General features: G+C 41.5%; 1 long non-coding RNA gene and 1 other non-coding gene across 2 annotated transcripts; one reads left to right on the forward strand and one right to left on the reverse strand.

The window, feature by feature from the left end:
* Positions 1-6,613: 6,613 nt before the first annotated feature.
* On the reverse strand, positions 6,614-9,037 carry LOC149123037 (uncharacterized). The gene is made up of 2 exons (XR_016217971.1): positions 8,872-9,037; positions 6,614-8,749 (listed from the first exon to the last, which is right to left on the reverse strand). It is a non-coding gene; the product is annotated as an uncharacterized LOC149123037 (long non-coding RNA).
* Positions 9,038-13,634: 4,597 nt separating this feature from the next.
* Positions 13,635-13,754, forward strand: LOC127484036 (small nucleolar RNA SNORA25). The gene has a single exon (XR_007910817.3). It is a non-coding gene; the product is annotated as a small nucleolar RNA SNORA25 (small nucleolar RNA).
* The last annotated feature ends 3,336 nt before the right edge of the window (positions 13,755-17,090 follow it).

Below are 17,090 nucleotides of genomic sequence, written 5' to 3' on the forward strand. Positions count from 1 at the left end.
CCATAATGATAGGTCTAAGAGTCAAAGGGATCACATAAACAAGAATAGTGTCTGCAAATACTAGCTGATAGAATCAAAAAGGGAGAGAATGATCCAACATGGGAAGCGGGATACACAGCAGACTCATAGAATGGCAGTTGTCCTAAACAGCACTCTGGCCTCAGAATCAGCCCTTGAGGCATTTGGATATGGCTGAAGAGCCCATGAGAGTATTTTAGGCATGGAAAGCCAAGACACTCTGGCAAAAAAAAAAAAAAAAAAAAAAAAAAAAAACACAACACCTGAATGAAAGATCTCTGCAAGTGAGATCCCAGTGGAAAGAACGGGCCATCAAAGAAGGAAGTACCTTTCTCTGAAGGGAGGAGAGAACTTCCACTTTGACTATGGCCTTGTCAAAATAAGATCAAAGTCAGCGAGCTCAGGGGGCTTCCATGGCCTTGGCAACTCATGACTAGAACCTGGGGGATTGCTGACGCCTTAAACAAGAGTGTCAATTAGTTAAGTCAACAACAGGAGTCACTGTGCACTTACTTCCCATGTAGGATCTCTGTCCTTAATGTGTAGTTCAATGTCAATTAATGATATGACTAGTGCTCAAACAGTATTTGGCACTTTGTGTTCTGTGTGGGGGCAAACTGATGAAATCTTTACTTAATATATACTAAATTGATCTTCTGTATATAAAGATAATCAAAAATGAATTTTGATGTGAATGGAATGGGAGAGGGAGCGGGAGATGGGAGGGTTGTGGGTGGATGGGAAGTTATGGGGGGGGGGAGCCATTGTAATCCATAAACTGTACTTTAGAAATTTATATCTACTAAATAAAAGTTAAAAAGAAGAGGAAGAAGAAGAAGAAGAAGAAGAAGAAGAAGAAGAAGAAGAAGAAGAAGAATGTAGAAGCACCAGGGTCTCAGCCCAGCTCTCTCTATCTCCTTTATCATCTTATAACAGGAAATCTTTTAAAAAGGAAAAAAAGAAAAGAAAACCACAAGAAGAGCTCTCAGATCTCCCCTCCCAGGAGGTTTGTGTCCGGCTCCCCCTGCAGGCCCAGGCGCTGTGGCACTCACAGCAGCGCAGAAGTACCGGGCCGCGTCGCTCCCCTGCACTGAGGCTTTCCTCAGGTGGAAGGAAGACTCGCTCTTCTTAAACTCAGCCTCAAAGCCTCTGATGCCAGAAACCAAGGCATTCCCTGACAGGTACTTGAGGAGAAGCTGGGGGCCTTGGCCGGGGTGCTGGACGTACCAGAAGAGAGAAACAGATGCCCCATAGGAGTAGTTGCACCTCAGCTCCACAGCGGCTCCTTCAGACACAGCGACCTGGGCATCGGGCTGGGTCACGGTCTGGGCGCTGGTGTCTCCTGGAAAAGCAATGCGGGCCATGAGCGCAGTGCTGGATTCCCCGTGAAAAGTAAGCGTTTCCAGCCAGAACCTGTGGAAGCCGAGACCACAGAGAAACTTTACTCACTCAGGGCCCACTGGAGCCCTAGCACCGGGATGAGCAGCAGGAGCATGGCCGAGGCGTGGAAACACTGCAGGCTCTTTCTGGAAGATCTCCCGAGGGCAGGCAGGAGAGTGGCCGTGGAAACCAAGACCTTGGAATCCAGATATGTGGGGAAAGTCAGGCTGTGCAAGTTCCTTGCTTAAGTAAAAGCACAAAGGCTCTAAAATGAGGCTGAATGGTTTTGATCCCTGATTCTTGCACTTGTCTCTGCAAAGATCTCAGTGAACTGCGGCAAAGAGGAGCATCTGAGATCATCAGCAAAACCAAGATCTCTCGTCTGCGCAGCATCGCCCTCTGGAGGTCAGTCGAGGAAACACAGGCCCCCAGGCGCTTGAGCTTGTTACCATGTTCTAGTTCAGAGGATACATCAAAAGTGCCACAAACAGGGTTATCTATCCCAAGTCACTCACTAAAAACTTGTTGCTAAGAGAGAGTGTATCTGGTTTCCAATCCAAGTCCATGAGACTCATTGGAATCCGACCAGTTGCCTCAGGCTGAGCTTTCCATGACCAGGTTCTGCCTTGGTGGTGATGGAGGAAGGTAGAGATATGTTCTTTGGGATCCATAAAATAATAGTATCGTCCCTGTATAAATAACCAGGCATAGCTATGAATTGGAGGCCTTTACCACTACAGCTAAAGGAAACACATCTACAGAAAACGCTGGGGGCCATAATAGATCCAATCACACAGATTAATCCCCTAAACATGAGATCGGAGAGATTTCAACATTTTTTCTGTGGTCAATGGAAACATTTTTGCAAAATCAAATGCTTCCGTTCTGTGATTCTTTGAGCAGGAACCAAGCCCTCTGGCTGGATCATTCATTCATTTGCCCCTACCTGCCAAGATTGCCCTCACATGGAAGGTTGGGTGACCATCTGGTTTTTCAGTGTGGAGTCTATGGCTGTGGACCTCTGATACCTGAGACCCATGTATGTATATACATGCTCATTCCCTTCACTTTCAGATTTCTTCCTAACTAAAAGCACAGACATATAAAAGGGAATAAACCAAAATGCATAAGAGTAAGAATAAAGCTCATCTGAAGAGGAAAGATTTCTACGTAGTTCCAGAAGACAGAAAGTATATGAGATTATACTGATAGTTAGAATTTGGATGGGAAATCATAGTCAAAAACAAGCCATGAGGAGCCATTTCTACTGGATTTCTGGTTGATGGCAATTTTAACTCATCTTAAAGTTGCTGTGAATTGGCCAAACCCAAAGTGTGCAAAGTCAAAGGCCACAGGATTTTGTGATGCCGTGGAGCAGTGCTGCTTCCTCTGTACTGGAAGAATGCAAAGAATTCTCCAATTCTGTGGTGGCAAAAGCAACACCTCATCATTGAAGAAGAATGCAATCAGCAACGTCCTTCAAATATGGGCATTTGGCACAGCAGTTAAGACACTGGAGAAACCTGTATCCCATTGTGGAGGGCCTGTTTCAATTTGCAGATCCACTTCTGACTGCAGCTTCCTGCTAATGCGGACCATTGGTGATTGCCCAAGGGGTTGGGTCCTGCCGTCAGCATTTGAGATGCAGAATGGGTTCAACCTGGCCCATCCTGTGTGTGCAAGGCATTTGGGAAATGCATGAATATATCTGAGACACACACACACTCTCTCTCTCTCACACACACACACAAACACACGCACGCACACACTAGTAAAATGAAATTAAATACATAATTTTTAGAAAAGAAACACACCTAATTCAGTAGTCTATGCTCAGTTAAGAATGTGGACAGCATTCTGAGAAACATGTTAACTGCAATGAAGATGGATGAGTCTTCACATGCAGTGTAGAAGACCGCTATTCATGCCCATTAAAATCTAAGAAAAATAAAAAAAATCTTTAATAAAGGAAAAGGAAACTAAAGCAGTAAATGTGATTATATAGATAAACTAGTGGTAACATGGAGTAAGTCCTCCATGAACTCACATGGATGTAACTTGTATCAGAACTGCAAATATTGACTACATACCATCTCAATATGTTCTGGCACAAAACAGGCACAAATAATCCTTTTCTTTTTTGAACAAATTCGTTTAATTAAAACCTGGTAGCCTTTTTGTAGCAGTAACAAATTTTCCTACCCATTTATTAATTGAACAAATATTGAAAGATGTTTTACTATAACACAAGCACTATAATGGCAGAGAATATAGAAATGTATACAAGACAAAATTGCTTCTCTCAAAGAGAATAAAATCTATTGAAGGAGAGAGAAAAAAGTATGTGTGGATATACATATTACGGAGAATTAAGAAGCAATACATTGCACATACTAAGCAATGAGAGGTGATATTAGTGTTTATTGTAGACTTCACAAAAATGAGATTTGAGAAAAAGTTGGAACAGGAGCCATGTACATATTCAAGTGGGTAGTTTCTAGACACAGCAAGAAGTGAAAAGACCCAGGGGTGGCGCTGAACAGAGTAAGGATTACTACTCACAGCGTCTGAATGAATAAAACATTCAAGTCAATACAACAGCTTTGGCTTTTACCCTTTCAGAAATAGGAAATGGTTGGTTGTTGGGTGTGGGGGAAATATCGTTGCTGTTTTTGTCTGTTTGCTTTGGGAGAACTTCTACTTATCTTTTAAAAGGATCACTCTAGCTGCCATCTGAAAAGCAGACTAAATTGAGCAAGGTGAGAAGCAAGATGGCAGCTAACACATTCTGAAATGCCACAGGCAAGGGTCGCGGGGGCTTCAACTGAGCTGACAGCAACACAGGTGCTGAGAAATGGGCAGTCTTTTTAGACTTAAAAGGGGAACCACTGAATTTCTTTATTTTCTTTCAAAATCCATACTTTCAGGAAAATACAGTATATTTTTTTCTTGTTAGAACTTTACCTCTTTTTAACACCTTTGCTAAAGTATAAATTGACTTTTGTAAAGTTCAGCTACTTGAACTGTACAGTTCCATGCTTGTAGATGTGTTCAGTGTTGTACAAACATCACCACAATCAATTAGACAGCATTTTATCACCTCAAAGAGAAACCCAGAACTCATTATCAACCCTTCATTTCCTCTCACTTATTCCCTGTCACCTAGGCAACTGGAAATCTGGATAACTGATGTCTCCATAGGTTTGCCTATTCTGGAAATCACATATGAATAGATTCAATACGTGGTCTTTTGTGACTGGCTTCCTTCACTTATTTTCTCATACTTTCAAAGTCCATGTTGTAGTATGCATCACTTATTCATTCCTTTTTAGTGTTGGATAATGCTCCATCCTGTGAATATAATACATTTTATTGTCCCATTTGTCGATAGACAATTGATTGTTTCTGCATTTGGCTATCATGAATGATTCTAATATGAACATTTCTCCACATCTTTTTGTGGATACAATTGGGGAGCAACAGGGAGCAACTCAGACTAGACTAAGTTACTGGAATTAAGACTTATTCTATGCATCTGCTTTCCCACAATATGGCGCTGAGAAGGGAAACAGCTTCTACACAGCTGCCTCCAGTTCAACCAATAAACTGTGGGACCTGCTCCTGATTGGAGGAGAGCAGCGTACTCGGCGTGTGGGCAGCCGAGTTGGAATTGGCGGAGGAGGACTATAAAGGAGGAGAGAGACGGCATGCACCAGGAACATCTATCTGAAGGAACACCTGTGCAGCCCCCGAGAGAGCCAGCCGGCGGTGTGCTGCTCCCCCGCGGAAGTGGGGAAAGTGGCTAGGGGGAACCGCCCTTCCACGGAGGTGGAAGGGACAGTAGCCAACCCGGGAAGAACCAGCAGCAAACCCGGGGAGGGCCGAGCAGACAAAAGAACAGCGCAGGGTCCTGTGTCGTTCCTCCATGAAGAGGGGGAGCGACATAATGGTGCTGTGACTCGGATACGAAGCCTAGGCAGGGTTTAGCGTCGTTCCTCCACGAAGAGGGGGAGCGACAAGGAGCCAGGTGCTTCCTCCTGGTCTCCCATGCGGGTGCAGGGTCCAAGCACATGGGCCATCCTCCACTGCACTCCCAGGCCACAGCAGAGAGCTGGACTGGAAGAGGAGCTACCGGGACAGAACTGGCGCCCCAACGGAGACTAGAACCCGGGTGCCAACTCCATAGGCAGAGGATTAGCCAAGTGAGCCATGGCACCGGCAAGACTCTGTTATTTCATAACCCATCTCAAAGTTTTAGTTCTGCCACTAATACTGTACAGTCTTTTTGCTTTTATTTATACAAAGGGAACCAATTTCATGCATTTCATATATACAAGTTGGTTTTTTTTTTTTTTTAATTTATTTATTTACAAAGAGAGGGAGAGACAGAGAGAAAGGTCTTTCATCCTCTGGTTCACTCCCCAGAATACCAAAAAGATCAGAGCTGAGGTGATCAGAAGCCAGGGCCAGGAGCCTCTGGGTCTCCCATATGGGTGCCAGGGCCCAAGCACTTGGGCCATCTTTCACTGCTTTCCCAGGCCATAAGCAGAGAGCTGGATCGGAAGAGGAGCATCCAGGACTTGAACCAACACCCATATGGGATGTTGGCGCTGTGGTGTAGTAGCTTAAGCCTCTGCCTGCAGTGCCTTAACCTATTGCGCCACAGTGCTGGCCCCTCACATATACTGTCTGAATAGCATAATGATACTTCCCACCCTGCTACTCCCAATTCCACACTCTTTTCTCCTCCTTTTCTTCTTTTTCTTTTAATTTTTACAATGGCGTTCTTCCAATTTCCTTTACAATCACTAGCTTACCCTCCACTAAATAAAGAATTCATCAAGCAGTAAGTAGAAAAAACATTGTTCCTCAAGAGTATACCCAAGGACTATAAACAATAATGAAATCTCCGTGTATGATTAATCTTATGAGTATAAAATTAACTGAAAATTGATCTTAGTAAAATAAAAAGAATGGGAAAGGGAGAGGGAGGAGGAAGAAGGGTGGGTATGTGAGTGGGAAGGAGGTAAGGGGGGATGAATCACTATGTTCCAAAATTTGTATATATCAAATGCATCAAGTTTGTATTCCTTAAATAAAATAAGAAAGTCAAACTTCATTCTTATCATTGCAAAGCATAAAATCTCATACTCTGTCCTTTACCATTGTTTTATAGTACCTTGATCTCTTGAAATAATATTTTATGAAATTTCTATTTTTAATCTGAAAGATATATATGTAAATATATATTCTGTTCTGACACAGAGTGAAGTTAGAAGAGCTGTGTTTACACCAAATTTAAATTGGGCAAAAATATTTAAAATAACCATAAAAGCAACATTCTGATAAATTTTGTATGGTTAAAAAAATACTAGTGGAGGAAGGATACCTGAATGTGAAATTTTGGGAGCTGGAATATTTATTCTAATGCTTCATAAAAATTTTTTTATTTTTTTAATTAGAAAGGTAGAGAGAGATCTCCTCCACTGATTTACTCCTCAAATGCCTAACTATATTCAGGGCTGGAGCTGGCCAAATCTAGGAGCCTGGAACTCAATCCAGGTCTCCTACATGGGCAGCAGGGACACAACTACTTGGAGCTAACACTGCTGCCTCCCAGGATGCACATTAGCAGGAAGCCGGAAACTGAAGCAGAGCCAGGACTTGAACCCAGGCACTCTGAAATGTGATGGTGGTGTCCCAAGCATCCTAACCAGACAGATCATTTAGGTGAGCTCCCCCACCCCCACTCTGGTGTACTGAAATTCTCTCATAATGTGTCATCCACAGCACTTAGTATACCCTTTTTTTTTTTTTTTTGACAGGCAGAGTGGACAGTGAGAGAGAGAGACAGAGAGAAAGGTCTTCCTTTGCCCTTGGTTCACCCTCCAACGGCCGCCGCGGCCAGCGCACTGCGCTGATCCGACGGCAGGAGCCAGGTACTTATCCTGGTCTCCCATGGGGTGCAGGGCCCAAGCACTTGAGCCATCCTCCACTGCACTCCCTGGCCACAGCAGAGAGCTGGCCTGGAAGAGGGGCAACTGGGACAGAATCCAGCGCCCCAACCGGGACTAGAACCCGGGGTGCCGGCGCCACAAGGCGGAGGATTAGCCTAGTGAGCCGCTGCACCAGCAGTATACCCTTTCAATCTGGAAACACATATCACTTATCTCTTGAAAATATTCTTGGATGACTAATTTGATGACTTTTTCCCATCATTGTCTATGTTCTCCTGCCAAAAACTGACAGATAATGAATTTCATGTCAACAGGATTTTCCTTCAGTAGACCCTAGACAATGCCTAACTACCTTGAGTAATGCCTTGCTGAGAAAAAGGCAGCTCACTGAGTTTATTATAGGATATATAAATTTATACATTCTATAATTTCTATACATTTATAGAAATTTCTATAATTTCTGGTCATGAGTCATGTGTTTGGAAAACACTAATCTATTTGTGCAATGTAATTTCCTCTAAAGAAAGACTAAGAATTAATTGATCATCTTTTTCCATAGGTGTGGGAAAACACCTAGGACTCTGTCTTCTATCTTCTTTCTATGTGTTTCATTCCTCATTTAAATACTTATTATTTTGGAGTCTAATGCTTCCCTAGGAAATCATCCTTTCATTTCCCAGCTTGTCAGGGAAACCTGAAGCATTTGTAGCCTCATCTGTCACAGCTGTGTCTCAACACAGTGTCTCCCTGGAAGACCTCAGACAAGGCTAGAAATTCCTGCAAGGATGAACGATTAGACCATTTCATTCAAACTGAGATGCTACACATGGAAAATCATGCATTTCAGGCAGAGTTGAGGAATTAAGGTGAGAGACTGAGTCCACTCTCACTGTCCCTCATCGTGGCAAGTGTGGGGGACAGGGGAAACTTGTCTGCTTTTTTTCTCTCCTGTTTTCTCAGAGCCTACCTGGATGGCTCTCACTCTGAGAGTGCTGGAGTTGCTGGTGAGTGGCAACAGTGTCCCCAATAGACACGCAGCACCAGGCCCTTCCCTGCTGCTCAGAGTTTGTGCTCAGCTCCCCCTGCAGTCCCTGTCACTGTGTCACTCAGAGCACAGTAGTACATGGCTGAGTCGGACTCTTGCACTGAGGATTTCTCCAAGTGGAAGGAGCTGCTGTCTTTGTTGTACAAGGCTTCAAAACCTCTGTTGCTTCCCTTCTCGTTGGCTTTCGTGGCTCTCAGGAGGAGCTGTGGACTTTCCCCAGAATACTGGACATACCAGAAGAGGGCAGGGTACTGGGTGCTTTCATAGGAGCAGTTCACAGTCAGCGAAGCCCCTTCTGGGAGGGTCACTTGGCCTTCAGTCTGGGTCACCGAATCTCCATTGCCTCCTCCTGAAAAAATAATAATAATAACAGTGCAAGTGATCTGGGCTGTAGCCTTTAGAAAAACGTGGTTAAAGACTCCATCACAGACATAATGGAACAATACCAAGCATTAATTGCACTGTACTTACCAAGCAATAAGAACAGCAAAGGCAGTGATCCTAGAAAAGTGTTCATTTTGAACACTTTGTGTTTACACTTCTGAGCATTTGTCCGTGAGTCTTGGCTTCTTAGTAAGAAGAAAGTTTAACAGCACAGTAAAAGGATGAGTTTGAGCTCAGAATTAAAGCAGGAAATGTGTATATGTAGGAAGATGCGCCCTCTTGTGGGCAAGAGACCAAACTCAGAGCATTGTTGTCTCAAATGTCAGTCCTATTCCTCTATCTTCACCTCTGGCTTATTTTCTAAGACATGTGTTAGATCAGATAGTCTAAAAGGAATAGTTGATATTTACCATAGATATATGTATTTTCCCAGCACACTATCAGGCATGTAAACTCAATATCATTACATTTCTGAAAAGGATTTGCCTTACTTTGTCTTACATGTGTAGCCATTTTTGGCTATCTTGTGATCCACTGAAATAACCTAGAAGCAGTTTTAGTATAAAATCAAAGGGATTCCATTAACACATGATTAATCATTAGTAGATTATTTGGGACAGCAGAGAGTTGTTCCTCTCTTCACTACTTTAGTTCCATATCCAGAAGATATCAATTGTAATAAACACATTTTAATAAAAGCTTTTGAGAGAAAAAAAGTAAATTCTAAAAGTTATACATAGATTAAAACATGAAAAATATGTAACTTTTAGCATTTAAGGAATACAGTAATTGGAGTTATTAGATTCCTACAAAATAATCTGCTCTGTCATCATTTTCTTCTCCTAGGATTTTAATAATGCCTAGAATTCTTTATAGTATGTCCTTCAAAACATTTGTTGTTCTGATACTAAACATCTAATGAAAATTTTACCTTGAATATGATATCTACATGTGTCTATCTATGCAACTCATTAACCAATATAATTGAATTAATTATTTTCACCACAGTACAGATTCCTCACAGAATCATGATTTGCCTGAGAAAACCAAAGGATGAGCTCAATCTCAGCATTTAGCATAGTTTAGATATTTCACTCTATAGCAAGGAATAAATTTACTTTTATATGAGGTAACTCTTGATTAAATTAATATAGTTTGGCAGTCTCTCCGCTTAAATATAAAACCAAGTCTTCAAAATTAAATTATAGAAAGTAAACAATATCCTCACGTGGTTTTTTTTATTAAGATTTTTTTATTTATATTTTATTTTATTTAATGAACATAAATTTCCAAAGTACAGCTTATGGATTACAATAGCTTCCCCCCCCCATAACTTCCCTCCCACCCACAACATTCCCCTCTCCTACTCCCTCTCCCCTTCCATTCACATCAAGATTAATTTTCAATTATCCTTATATACAGAAGATCAATTTAGCATATATTAAGTAAAGATTTCAACAGTTTGCACCCACACAGAAACACAAAGTGTAAAATACTATTTGAGTACTAGTTATAGCATTAATTAAACACCTAAGAGTAATTGTGTATTAATTACAGAGTTCAACCAATAGTTTTAAGGTAGAACACAAAAAATACTAAAAGGGTAAAGTATTAAGTTCTTTTTTTTCTTTTTCTTTTGTTTGTTATATAGTTATTTTTTATTTAATAAATGTGAATTTACAAAGTGCAGCTTTTGTATTGTTGTGGCTCCCCCCCACCGCCAACCTCCCTCCCTCCCGTGGCCCTCCCCTCTCCCACTCCCTCTCCCATCCCACCCTTCATCGAGTTTCATTTTCAATTACCTTCATATACAGAAGATCAACTTAGTATATACTAAGCAAGGATTTCAACAGGCTGCATTCACACAACTGCACAAGGTATAGGGTATTGTTTGACTAGTAGTGTTGTTTTTAAGTTTCATAGTAAAACACATTAAGGACAGAGATCCTACGTGGGGAGCATGTACCCAGTGACTCCCGTTGTTGATTTAACAATTGGCACTCTTATTTATGACGTCAGCAATCACCCAAGACTCTTGCTATGAGCTGTCTAGGCTATGGAAGCCCCTTGAGTTCACCGACTCTGAACTTGTTTAGTCAAGGCCGTATCACAGTGGAGGTTCCTTCCTCCCTTCAGAGAAAGGCGCCTCTCTCCTTGATGGCCTGTTCCTTCTGCTGGGGTCTTGTTCACCAGGATCTTTCATTTAGATTGTTTTTTGCCACCGTGTCATGGCTTTCCGTGCCTGTGAGACTCTCATGGACCTTTTAGCCAGATCCGAATGTCCCAAGGGTTGATTCTGAGGCAGGAGTGCTGCCATTCTATGAGTCTGCTGTGTGTCCTGTTTCCCCCGCAGGATCATTCTCTCCCTTTTAATTCTATCCTTCATTAGTTGCTTACACTGGTCTTATTTGTGAAATCTCATCAACACATGCCCTATCTTTTGGATTGGTTGTGTATTTATACTTATCACTTTACCAAGTGCACTGGCATTGTCATTAATGCAGTCCAGGGTCAGAGCCTCCTTCTCCTGCATCAACATTGCTGGTTGGGCTTGAGTTGCCATCTGGGAAATGCTGAACTCTGAAGGGAAAAAGAGTCAGGAGGTATAGGGACAAATAGTGTGAGGTGAGTAAATTCAAATTTTTTACCCTGTTATCTTTCCCTCCCAAAGTCCCCACAAGACACTTCCCATACTTCCTGTCCTTAGGTAATGGAGGAGGATCACTCTCAGTGGGCCATCCCTACCCAAGCACATGAAACCATGATCACCTCCAGCAGGCTGAAGAGAAAAATGTTTGAGTTCTTCCCTAGGATGGAAAATACTTTGTCCTTTTTCAATTTCAGGGCTCCACCCTGTGGGTTGACCCTAACAGGCAAGGGAAGAATTTGTGGATTTGTGCCGCTGCTGTACTAGAAAGGAAACAGAGGTTTCCTGGTGTGGGAAGTTGATGTGTGTCATGTCTGACTCCTCTAACAAAAGTCTCATCAAACCCAAATTCCTTCTGAGTTAAGCAACCCAATCTGATAATAACTGAAATAGGCATAAGTATATTAAGATATAAATAGGTATACTGGAAAGAAAATGGTGATTTGAACAACTGCTATGTGTATTAATTGTATCTGTGACAGAATTGGGAGATTGGCAGCTATTTAAAATTGCTATGTGTAATGGCTGATGAAGACAATGCAAGATGTAATAATCACATATCCTCTCAACTATGTGTGCTCTTCCTCTTAAGGTAGAAATTAACCATTTATCATAAGACAAAGCTGTTTGAACTAATCACTGTGTATTTGTTGACATAAAAATCTTCCTCCTCACTTCTGGTATCTTTTCAGTGACCCATCTTAGGGTCAAAAAGCTAAAAAATCAATCTCTTTCTGCTAAGAAGTTTAATATGGGGCTTCAGCCACAGAGTCCTGTCATAAAGATCACCCCCTCTTCTTTGTTTAATTTATCATCTACTTCTATTCATAGAGGCCAAATTAGATATAAGAGTTTGTTATTATACGGCCGGTGCCACAGCTCACTTGGCTAATCCTCCACCTGCAGCGCCAGCACCACAGGTTCTAGTCCCTGGTTGGAGCACCGGACTCTGTTCCAGTTGCTCCTCTTCCAGTCCAGCTCTCTGCTGTGGCCCGGGAAGGCAGTGGAGGATGGCCCAAGTGCCTGGGCCCTGCACCCGCATGGGAGACCAGGAGGAAGCACCTGGCTCCTAGGTTCGGATTGGCACAACGTGCGGACCACAACGTGCCAGCCATAGCGGCCACTTGGGGGGTGAACCAACGGAAAAAGGAAGACCTTTCTCTCTCTCTCTCTCTCTCTCTCTCTCTCTCTCTCTCTCTCACTGTCTAACTCTGCATGTCAAAAAAAAAGAGTTTGTCATTATATTAACAATCATTGAATTTATATTTTTACCATTCCCTGAACTGAGGCCTTAATTGAGCCACAGATAGCTGCTGTACTGTGTGTGCTCGCCTCTGAAGGGAAGTGCTCTATGCAATCCCGTACTTCTTCCTAGGACAGCTTGTCACAGAATCAGTAATTGTGATCAACTTTCCTTGTGTGTGAACATTAAATATAAGGCAAAGTCCTCATGAAATCACTTTAAAAATATGGTGAGCAATAAAAATCTATTGCCTATTATAACCTATTTCTTACTAGAATAGCCAAAGTTAATCCTCCTTGTCTCAAAATGATTTCAATTTTAACTAGGTTCGTTGAAGCATCTTTAGATCTTACACTGGAATGGTCATTAAATCAGATGACATCACATTTATAGTGCCACTGTTCTGCTGTCTAAAAACATAAGGAGAAATTAATTTAAAAAGTTTAAAAATTTCATGCTAAATGTAGAAAATTTGGTTCCAATTTTGTAAAGAAACATTACAATGATTGATGTGTTTATCAACAGAGAAAAAAAAAATACAGGAGACAGAAAGTTTCCTGGTGGCACCAAAAGATCTAAAATGAACACTTGTAAAAATTCCCCAGGGACAATAACAGTAGACCATATTGGCTGCCATATTAGACAAACACTTCTGGGGAAACTTTTCTAGGATACCAAAGAATTTGTTCAGTTAGTGCCTTTCTTAGGATCAAAAATATCTCATAAAAATTTTAAAGGCAGAAGAGGGGCTTGACTACTGACCTAAGGAACTATTTGAGGATCTCCAAAAGGATTTCACACAATTGCATTTTGTGTTTGGACTACAAAGGTGCACAGGTTATAGATTTTTGTTTTCTACATATAGGTATTAAAATGATTACAGAAACAAATAAACATATCTAACATCTTGTGTCATTACTTTCGTGTGTCACAATACAAAAACAATTTTTAATAATCTTAAGTCATTTCAAAAAGGGCTTGTAAGGATAGGAAACCAAGAGTTCTTAAAGCTGTGAACTAAAATGGAATTTCTCCTTAAGATGCCACAGTAGTGCCATGTTTTCCTGAGGAGATACACGATTTAGTCAAATTTGGACCAATACTGTATTTACATATGGTTTCTAATGAAGGTTTATCTCCTACAAATAGAAAGTATAGTGGTGATGACCAGAGACAGGTAAACAGGGAAGGAGGGATGGATAAAGTATAATTAACAGGCACTGAGTTCCAGACAGGAGAAAGAAGTCTGGTGATCTACTGTACAGTAGAGTAACTATACATAGCGATAATACGCTGTGTAGTTTTCTTTCTTTTTTAAATTTAAATTTAAATTTTAAAGATTTATTTATTTATTTGAAAGTCAGAGTTACACAGAGAGAGGAGAGGCAGAGAGAGAGAGAGAGAGAGAGAGAGAGAGAGAGAGGTCTTCCATTCACTGGTTCAATCCTCAGATGACCACAACAGTCAGATCTGAGCCAATCCAAAGTCAGGAACCAGGAGCGTCTTCTGGATCTACCATGTGAGTACAGGGGCCCAAGGACTTGGGCCATCTTTTGCTGCTTTCCCAGGCCACAGCAGAGAGCTAGAGCAGAAGTGGAGCCACCAAGACTTGAACCAGCGCCCATATGGGATGACGGCAATGCAGGATGCGGCATTACCACTATGCCACAGTGCCAGCACCATAGTTTTCTTTCTAAAAAGCTAGAAGAAAGGATTTTGAATAATTTCACCAAGAGGAAATAAATGTTTGAGGACATATCTATGCTCATCCTTTTTTGAATATTACACAATGTGTACATTTTGAAACAACACCCAGTACCACATAACTTTTTATAGTTTTGTGTGTCCATTAAAAATAAATATAAAACCATCTCAAGTAATAAAAAATTAATCTAGGCACAGTTAGCCAACAATATATTCTAAAGTTTTCTTTGTCATCTCGACCTCATCCTTTTTATTCTATGCTTTTAATGTCTGTATGTTAGCTTCCATTTACAAACAAACAGTATAGCAAATACTACTATGCCAAAAGAAAGGAGCTGAGGCTTCAGCTTCAGTCAAAGGTTTGAGTACAGGATGCAGGTGCCTGGGGAGCAGTGTGTACTCGCTACACAAAAGTAGACAGCAGAGTCTCCAGGCTGGGTGGCTGCGATGTGCAGGGAGACGTGCTTGGCCATTTTATTCAATGAAACGGTGAATCTTTGGTTTTGCTGTTTCTCCGTATTTGAGCGAATGTCTATGATGAGCTGGAGCCCTTGCCCAGGTTCTTGTTTATACCACAAAAAGTAGTTTGAAGCACTGTCTGTATAAGTACAGTTGATAGCAGAGCTGTCTCCTTCCCGAACACTCAAAGCAGAAGGATGCTGCTCCACATTTTCTCCTTGGCTCACCCCTGTGCAGAAAGAAAATACAGCCATTAACCCTCCAGAATTTTCTTTCTGAACAGTAAAGAGAGAAAACCTGAAAAAAGTCAGTCTTCTCTTTACAAAGAACATCCTCTAATATACTCATGCTCAAAACCCTCAACTCACAGTCCAGTTGCAACCACAAGAACATGAAGGAAGCCCCCATGGATGTCTTCATGATTCTTTTAAGTTAGGATCGATCCTAGACCGGCAACCTCCAGCCAGGAGACTACTTCTATTCTCAGCTTGTCGCTGCTTTTCTCTGGCAAGCATGGTGGTTTCTCATAATGTCTACCCAGCCAATAAAAAAAGCCTCTGCCTCTTCTGTAAGTCTATTCATTCGGAATCAACTAAAGTGAACTTCCCCATACTCTGCGTCAGGAGAGGCACACTACCATCTTGTGGCCGCATCCCTCAGTGCAACCTCTCTGGGTGAATGTTCTTCTACCTCCTAGAGACTCAAACGCATAAAGCCATCAATAGAGGAAGCCAATTAGGTCTTAGGTTAAGTGCACACTATGTACATAGAGATTATGGTTGGTATTTATGTTTTTGAGTTATTAATAAATTAGAAATATGTACATGATGTTTATTCAGTGATGAACTGAGTTTGAATGTTTGAAATCAAGAAAGCACCATCAATCACTATCATAGGAAAAAATACATATTTTCAGCTAAATCTACTATCATGATTTAAGTATTACAGAATAAAATTACTTCTGAAAAGGACATGCAAGACAAAGATCAGAATAAGAGGGCAGGACAATTAAATGTATCAAATGCATATTTTCTCAAACTCTGCTCCTAAAAACCTAGTCTTGATTGTGACCTTACTATCCTCAGAGAATGGATAATACCAACAGTCAAAATGCATAATTTTCCTTCAATAAAGATGGTTTGTTAAAAAGTAAAAGATCAAGTCTCATTGACCATGGAACATGGGGATAAGTTCCACAAGGCTTTAATACTCCAACTTTAAGAAATATTTTGACCCATAGATAGGTTGATTAGCAATAAATAATCTGAAATCCTTTTGAAATCATTTCCTGTTGCTGTGTGGTTTGTATTTTACTAAGTGATAAAAGAAAGAGTAGAAATTCTCAGAACACCAATCTGGAGATTTGAAAAATGGAAACCCAAGTAGTTTATTCTCGAGATGCTTTTATTCTAAGAGATCAAAATGAATGACATGAAAATGGCATGTCCCTAAGTGTAGTGACTAACATATCCTTAATGGAATTTCCTGCTGCCTTGGCCACTGTTGGCTCGGGTTTCATACTGTATCATTTTCCTCCCAAACTCCATTACAAAAGTCTTTTTCCAAGACATTGATAAATTCCCCCACACTCTGTCAATTTCTTGGTTTTTCTCCTCTGCCAAAAACTCTTTACTGTCTATTTTAATTTCTTAATTTTTTCTGATGTTTATGTAAGAATAAATCTATGGAAGTATAAATGTTATCTATGTCTAGTATAGGAACAACGTAAATAGGATACTGACCGTACAGAATGGACTATGACTCACAGTTCTTGGGAAACCGAGGTTATCTCATTTCCAGCCACTTTCGTATGATTTGTACTCACCAGGCTCCTGGAGGGTAAGAAAATAAAATGAATCCCTCATGCATATCTCTCTCCTTTAAGAATTTGAGAACAGCTATGATGAGTACTCTCAATTCAATATACAACTATAGGAGGCCAGCGCTGCGGCTCAGTAGGCTAATCCTCTGCCTGCGGCGCCGGCACACCGGGTTCTAGTCCCGGTCGGGGCGACGGATTCTGTCTCAGTTGCCCCTCTTCCAGGCCAGCTCTCTGCTGCGGCCCGGAATGCAGTGGAGGATGGCCCAGGTGCTTGGGCCCTGCACCCGCATGTGAGACCAGGAAAAGCACCTGGCTCCTGGCTTTGGATCAGCGCAGTGCGCTGGCCGCAGCGGCCATTGAGGGTGAACCAACGGTAAAAGGAAGACCTTTCTCTCTGTCTCTCTCTCTCTCACTGTCCATTCTGCCTGTCA

This window comes from Oryctolagus cuniculus, chromosome 12 (assembly GCF_051225735.1).
Source record: "Oryctolagus cuniculus isolate XC-2025 breed Fujian yellow rabbit chromosome 12, ASM5122573v1, whole genome shotgun sequence".
Lineage (NCBI taxonomy): Eukaryota > Metazoa > Chordata > Mammalia > Lagomorpha > Leporidae > Oryctolagus > Oryctolagus cuniculus.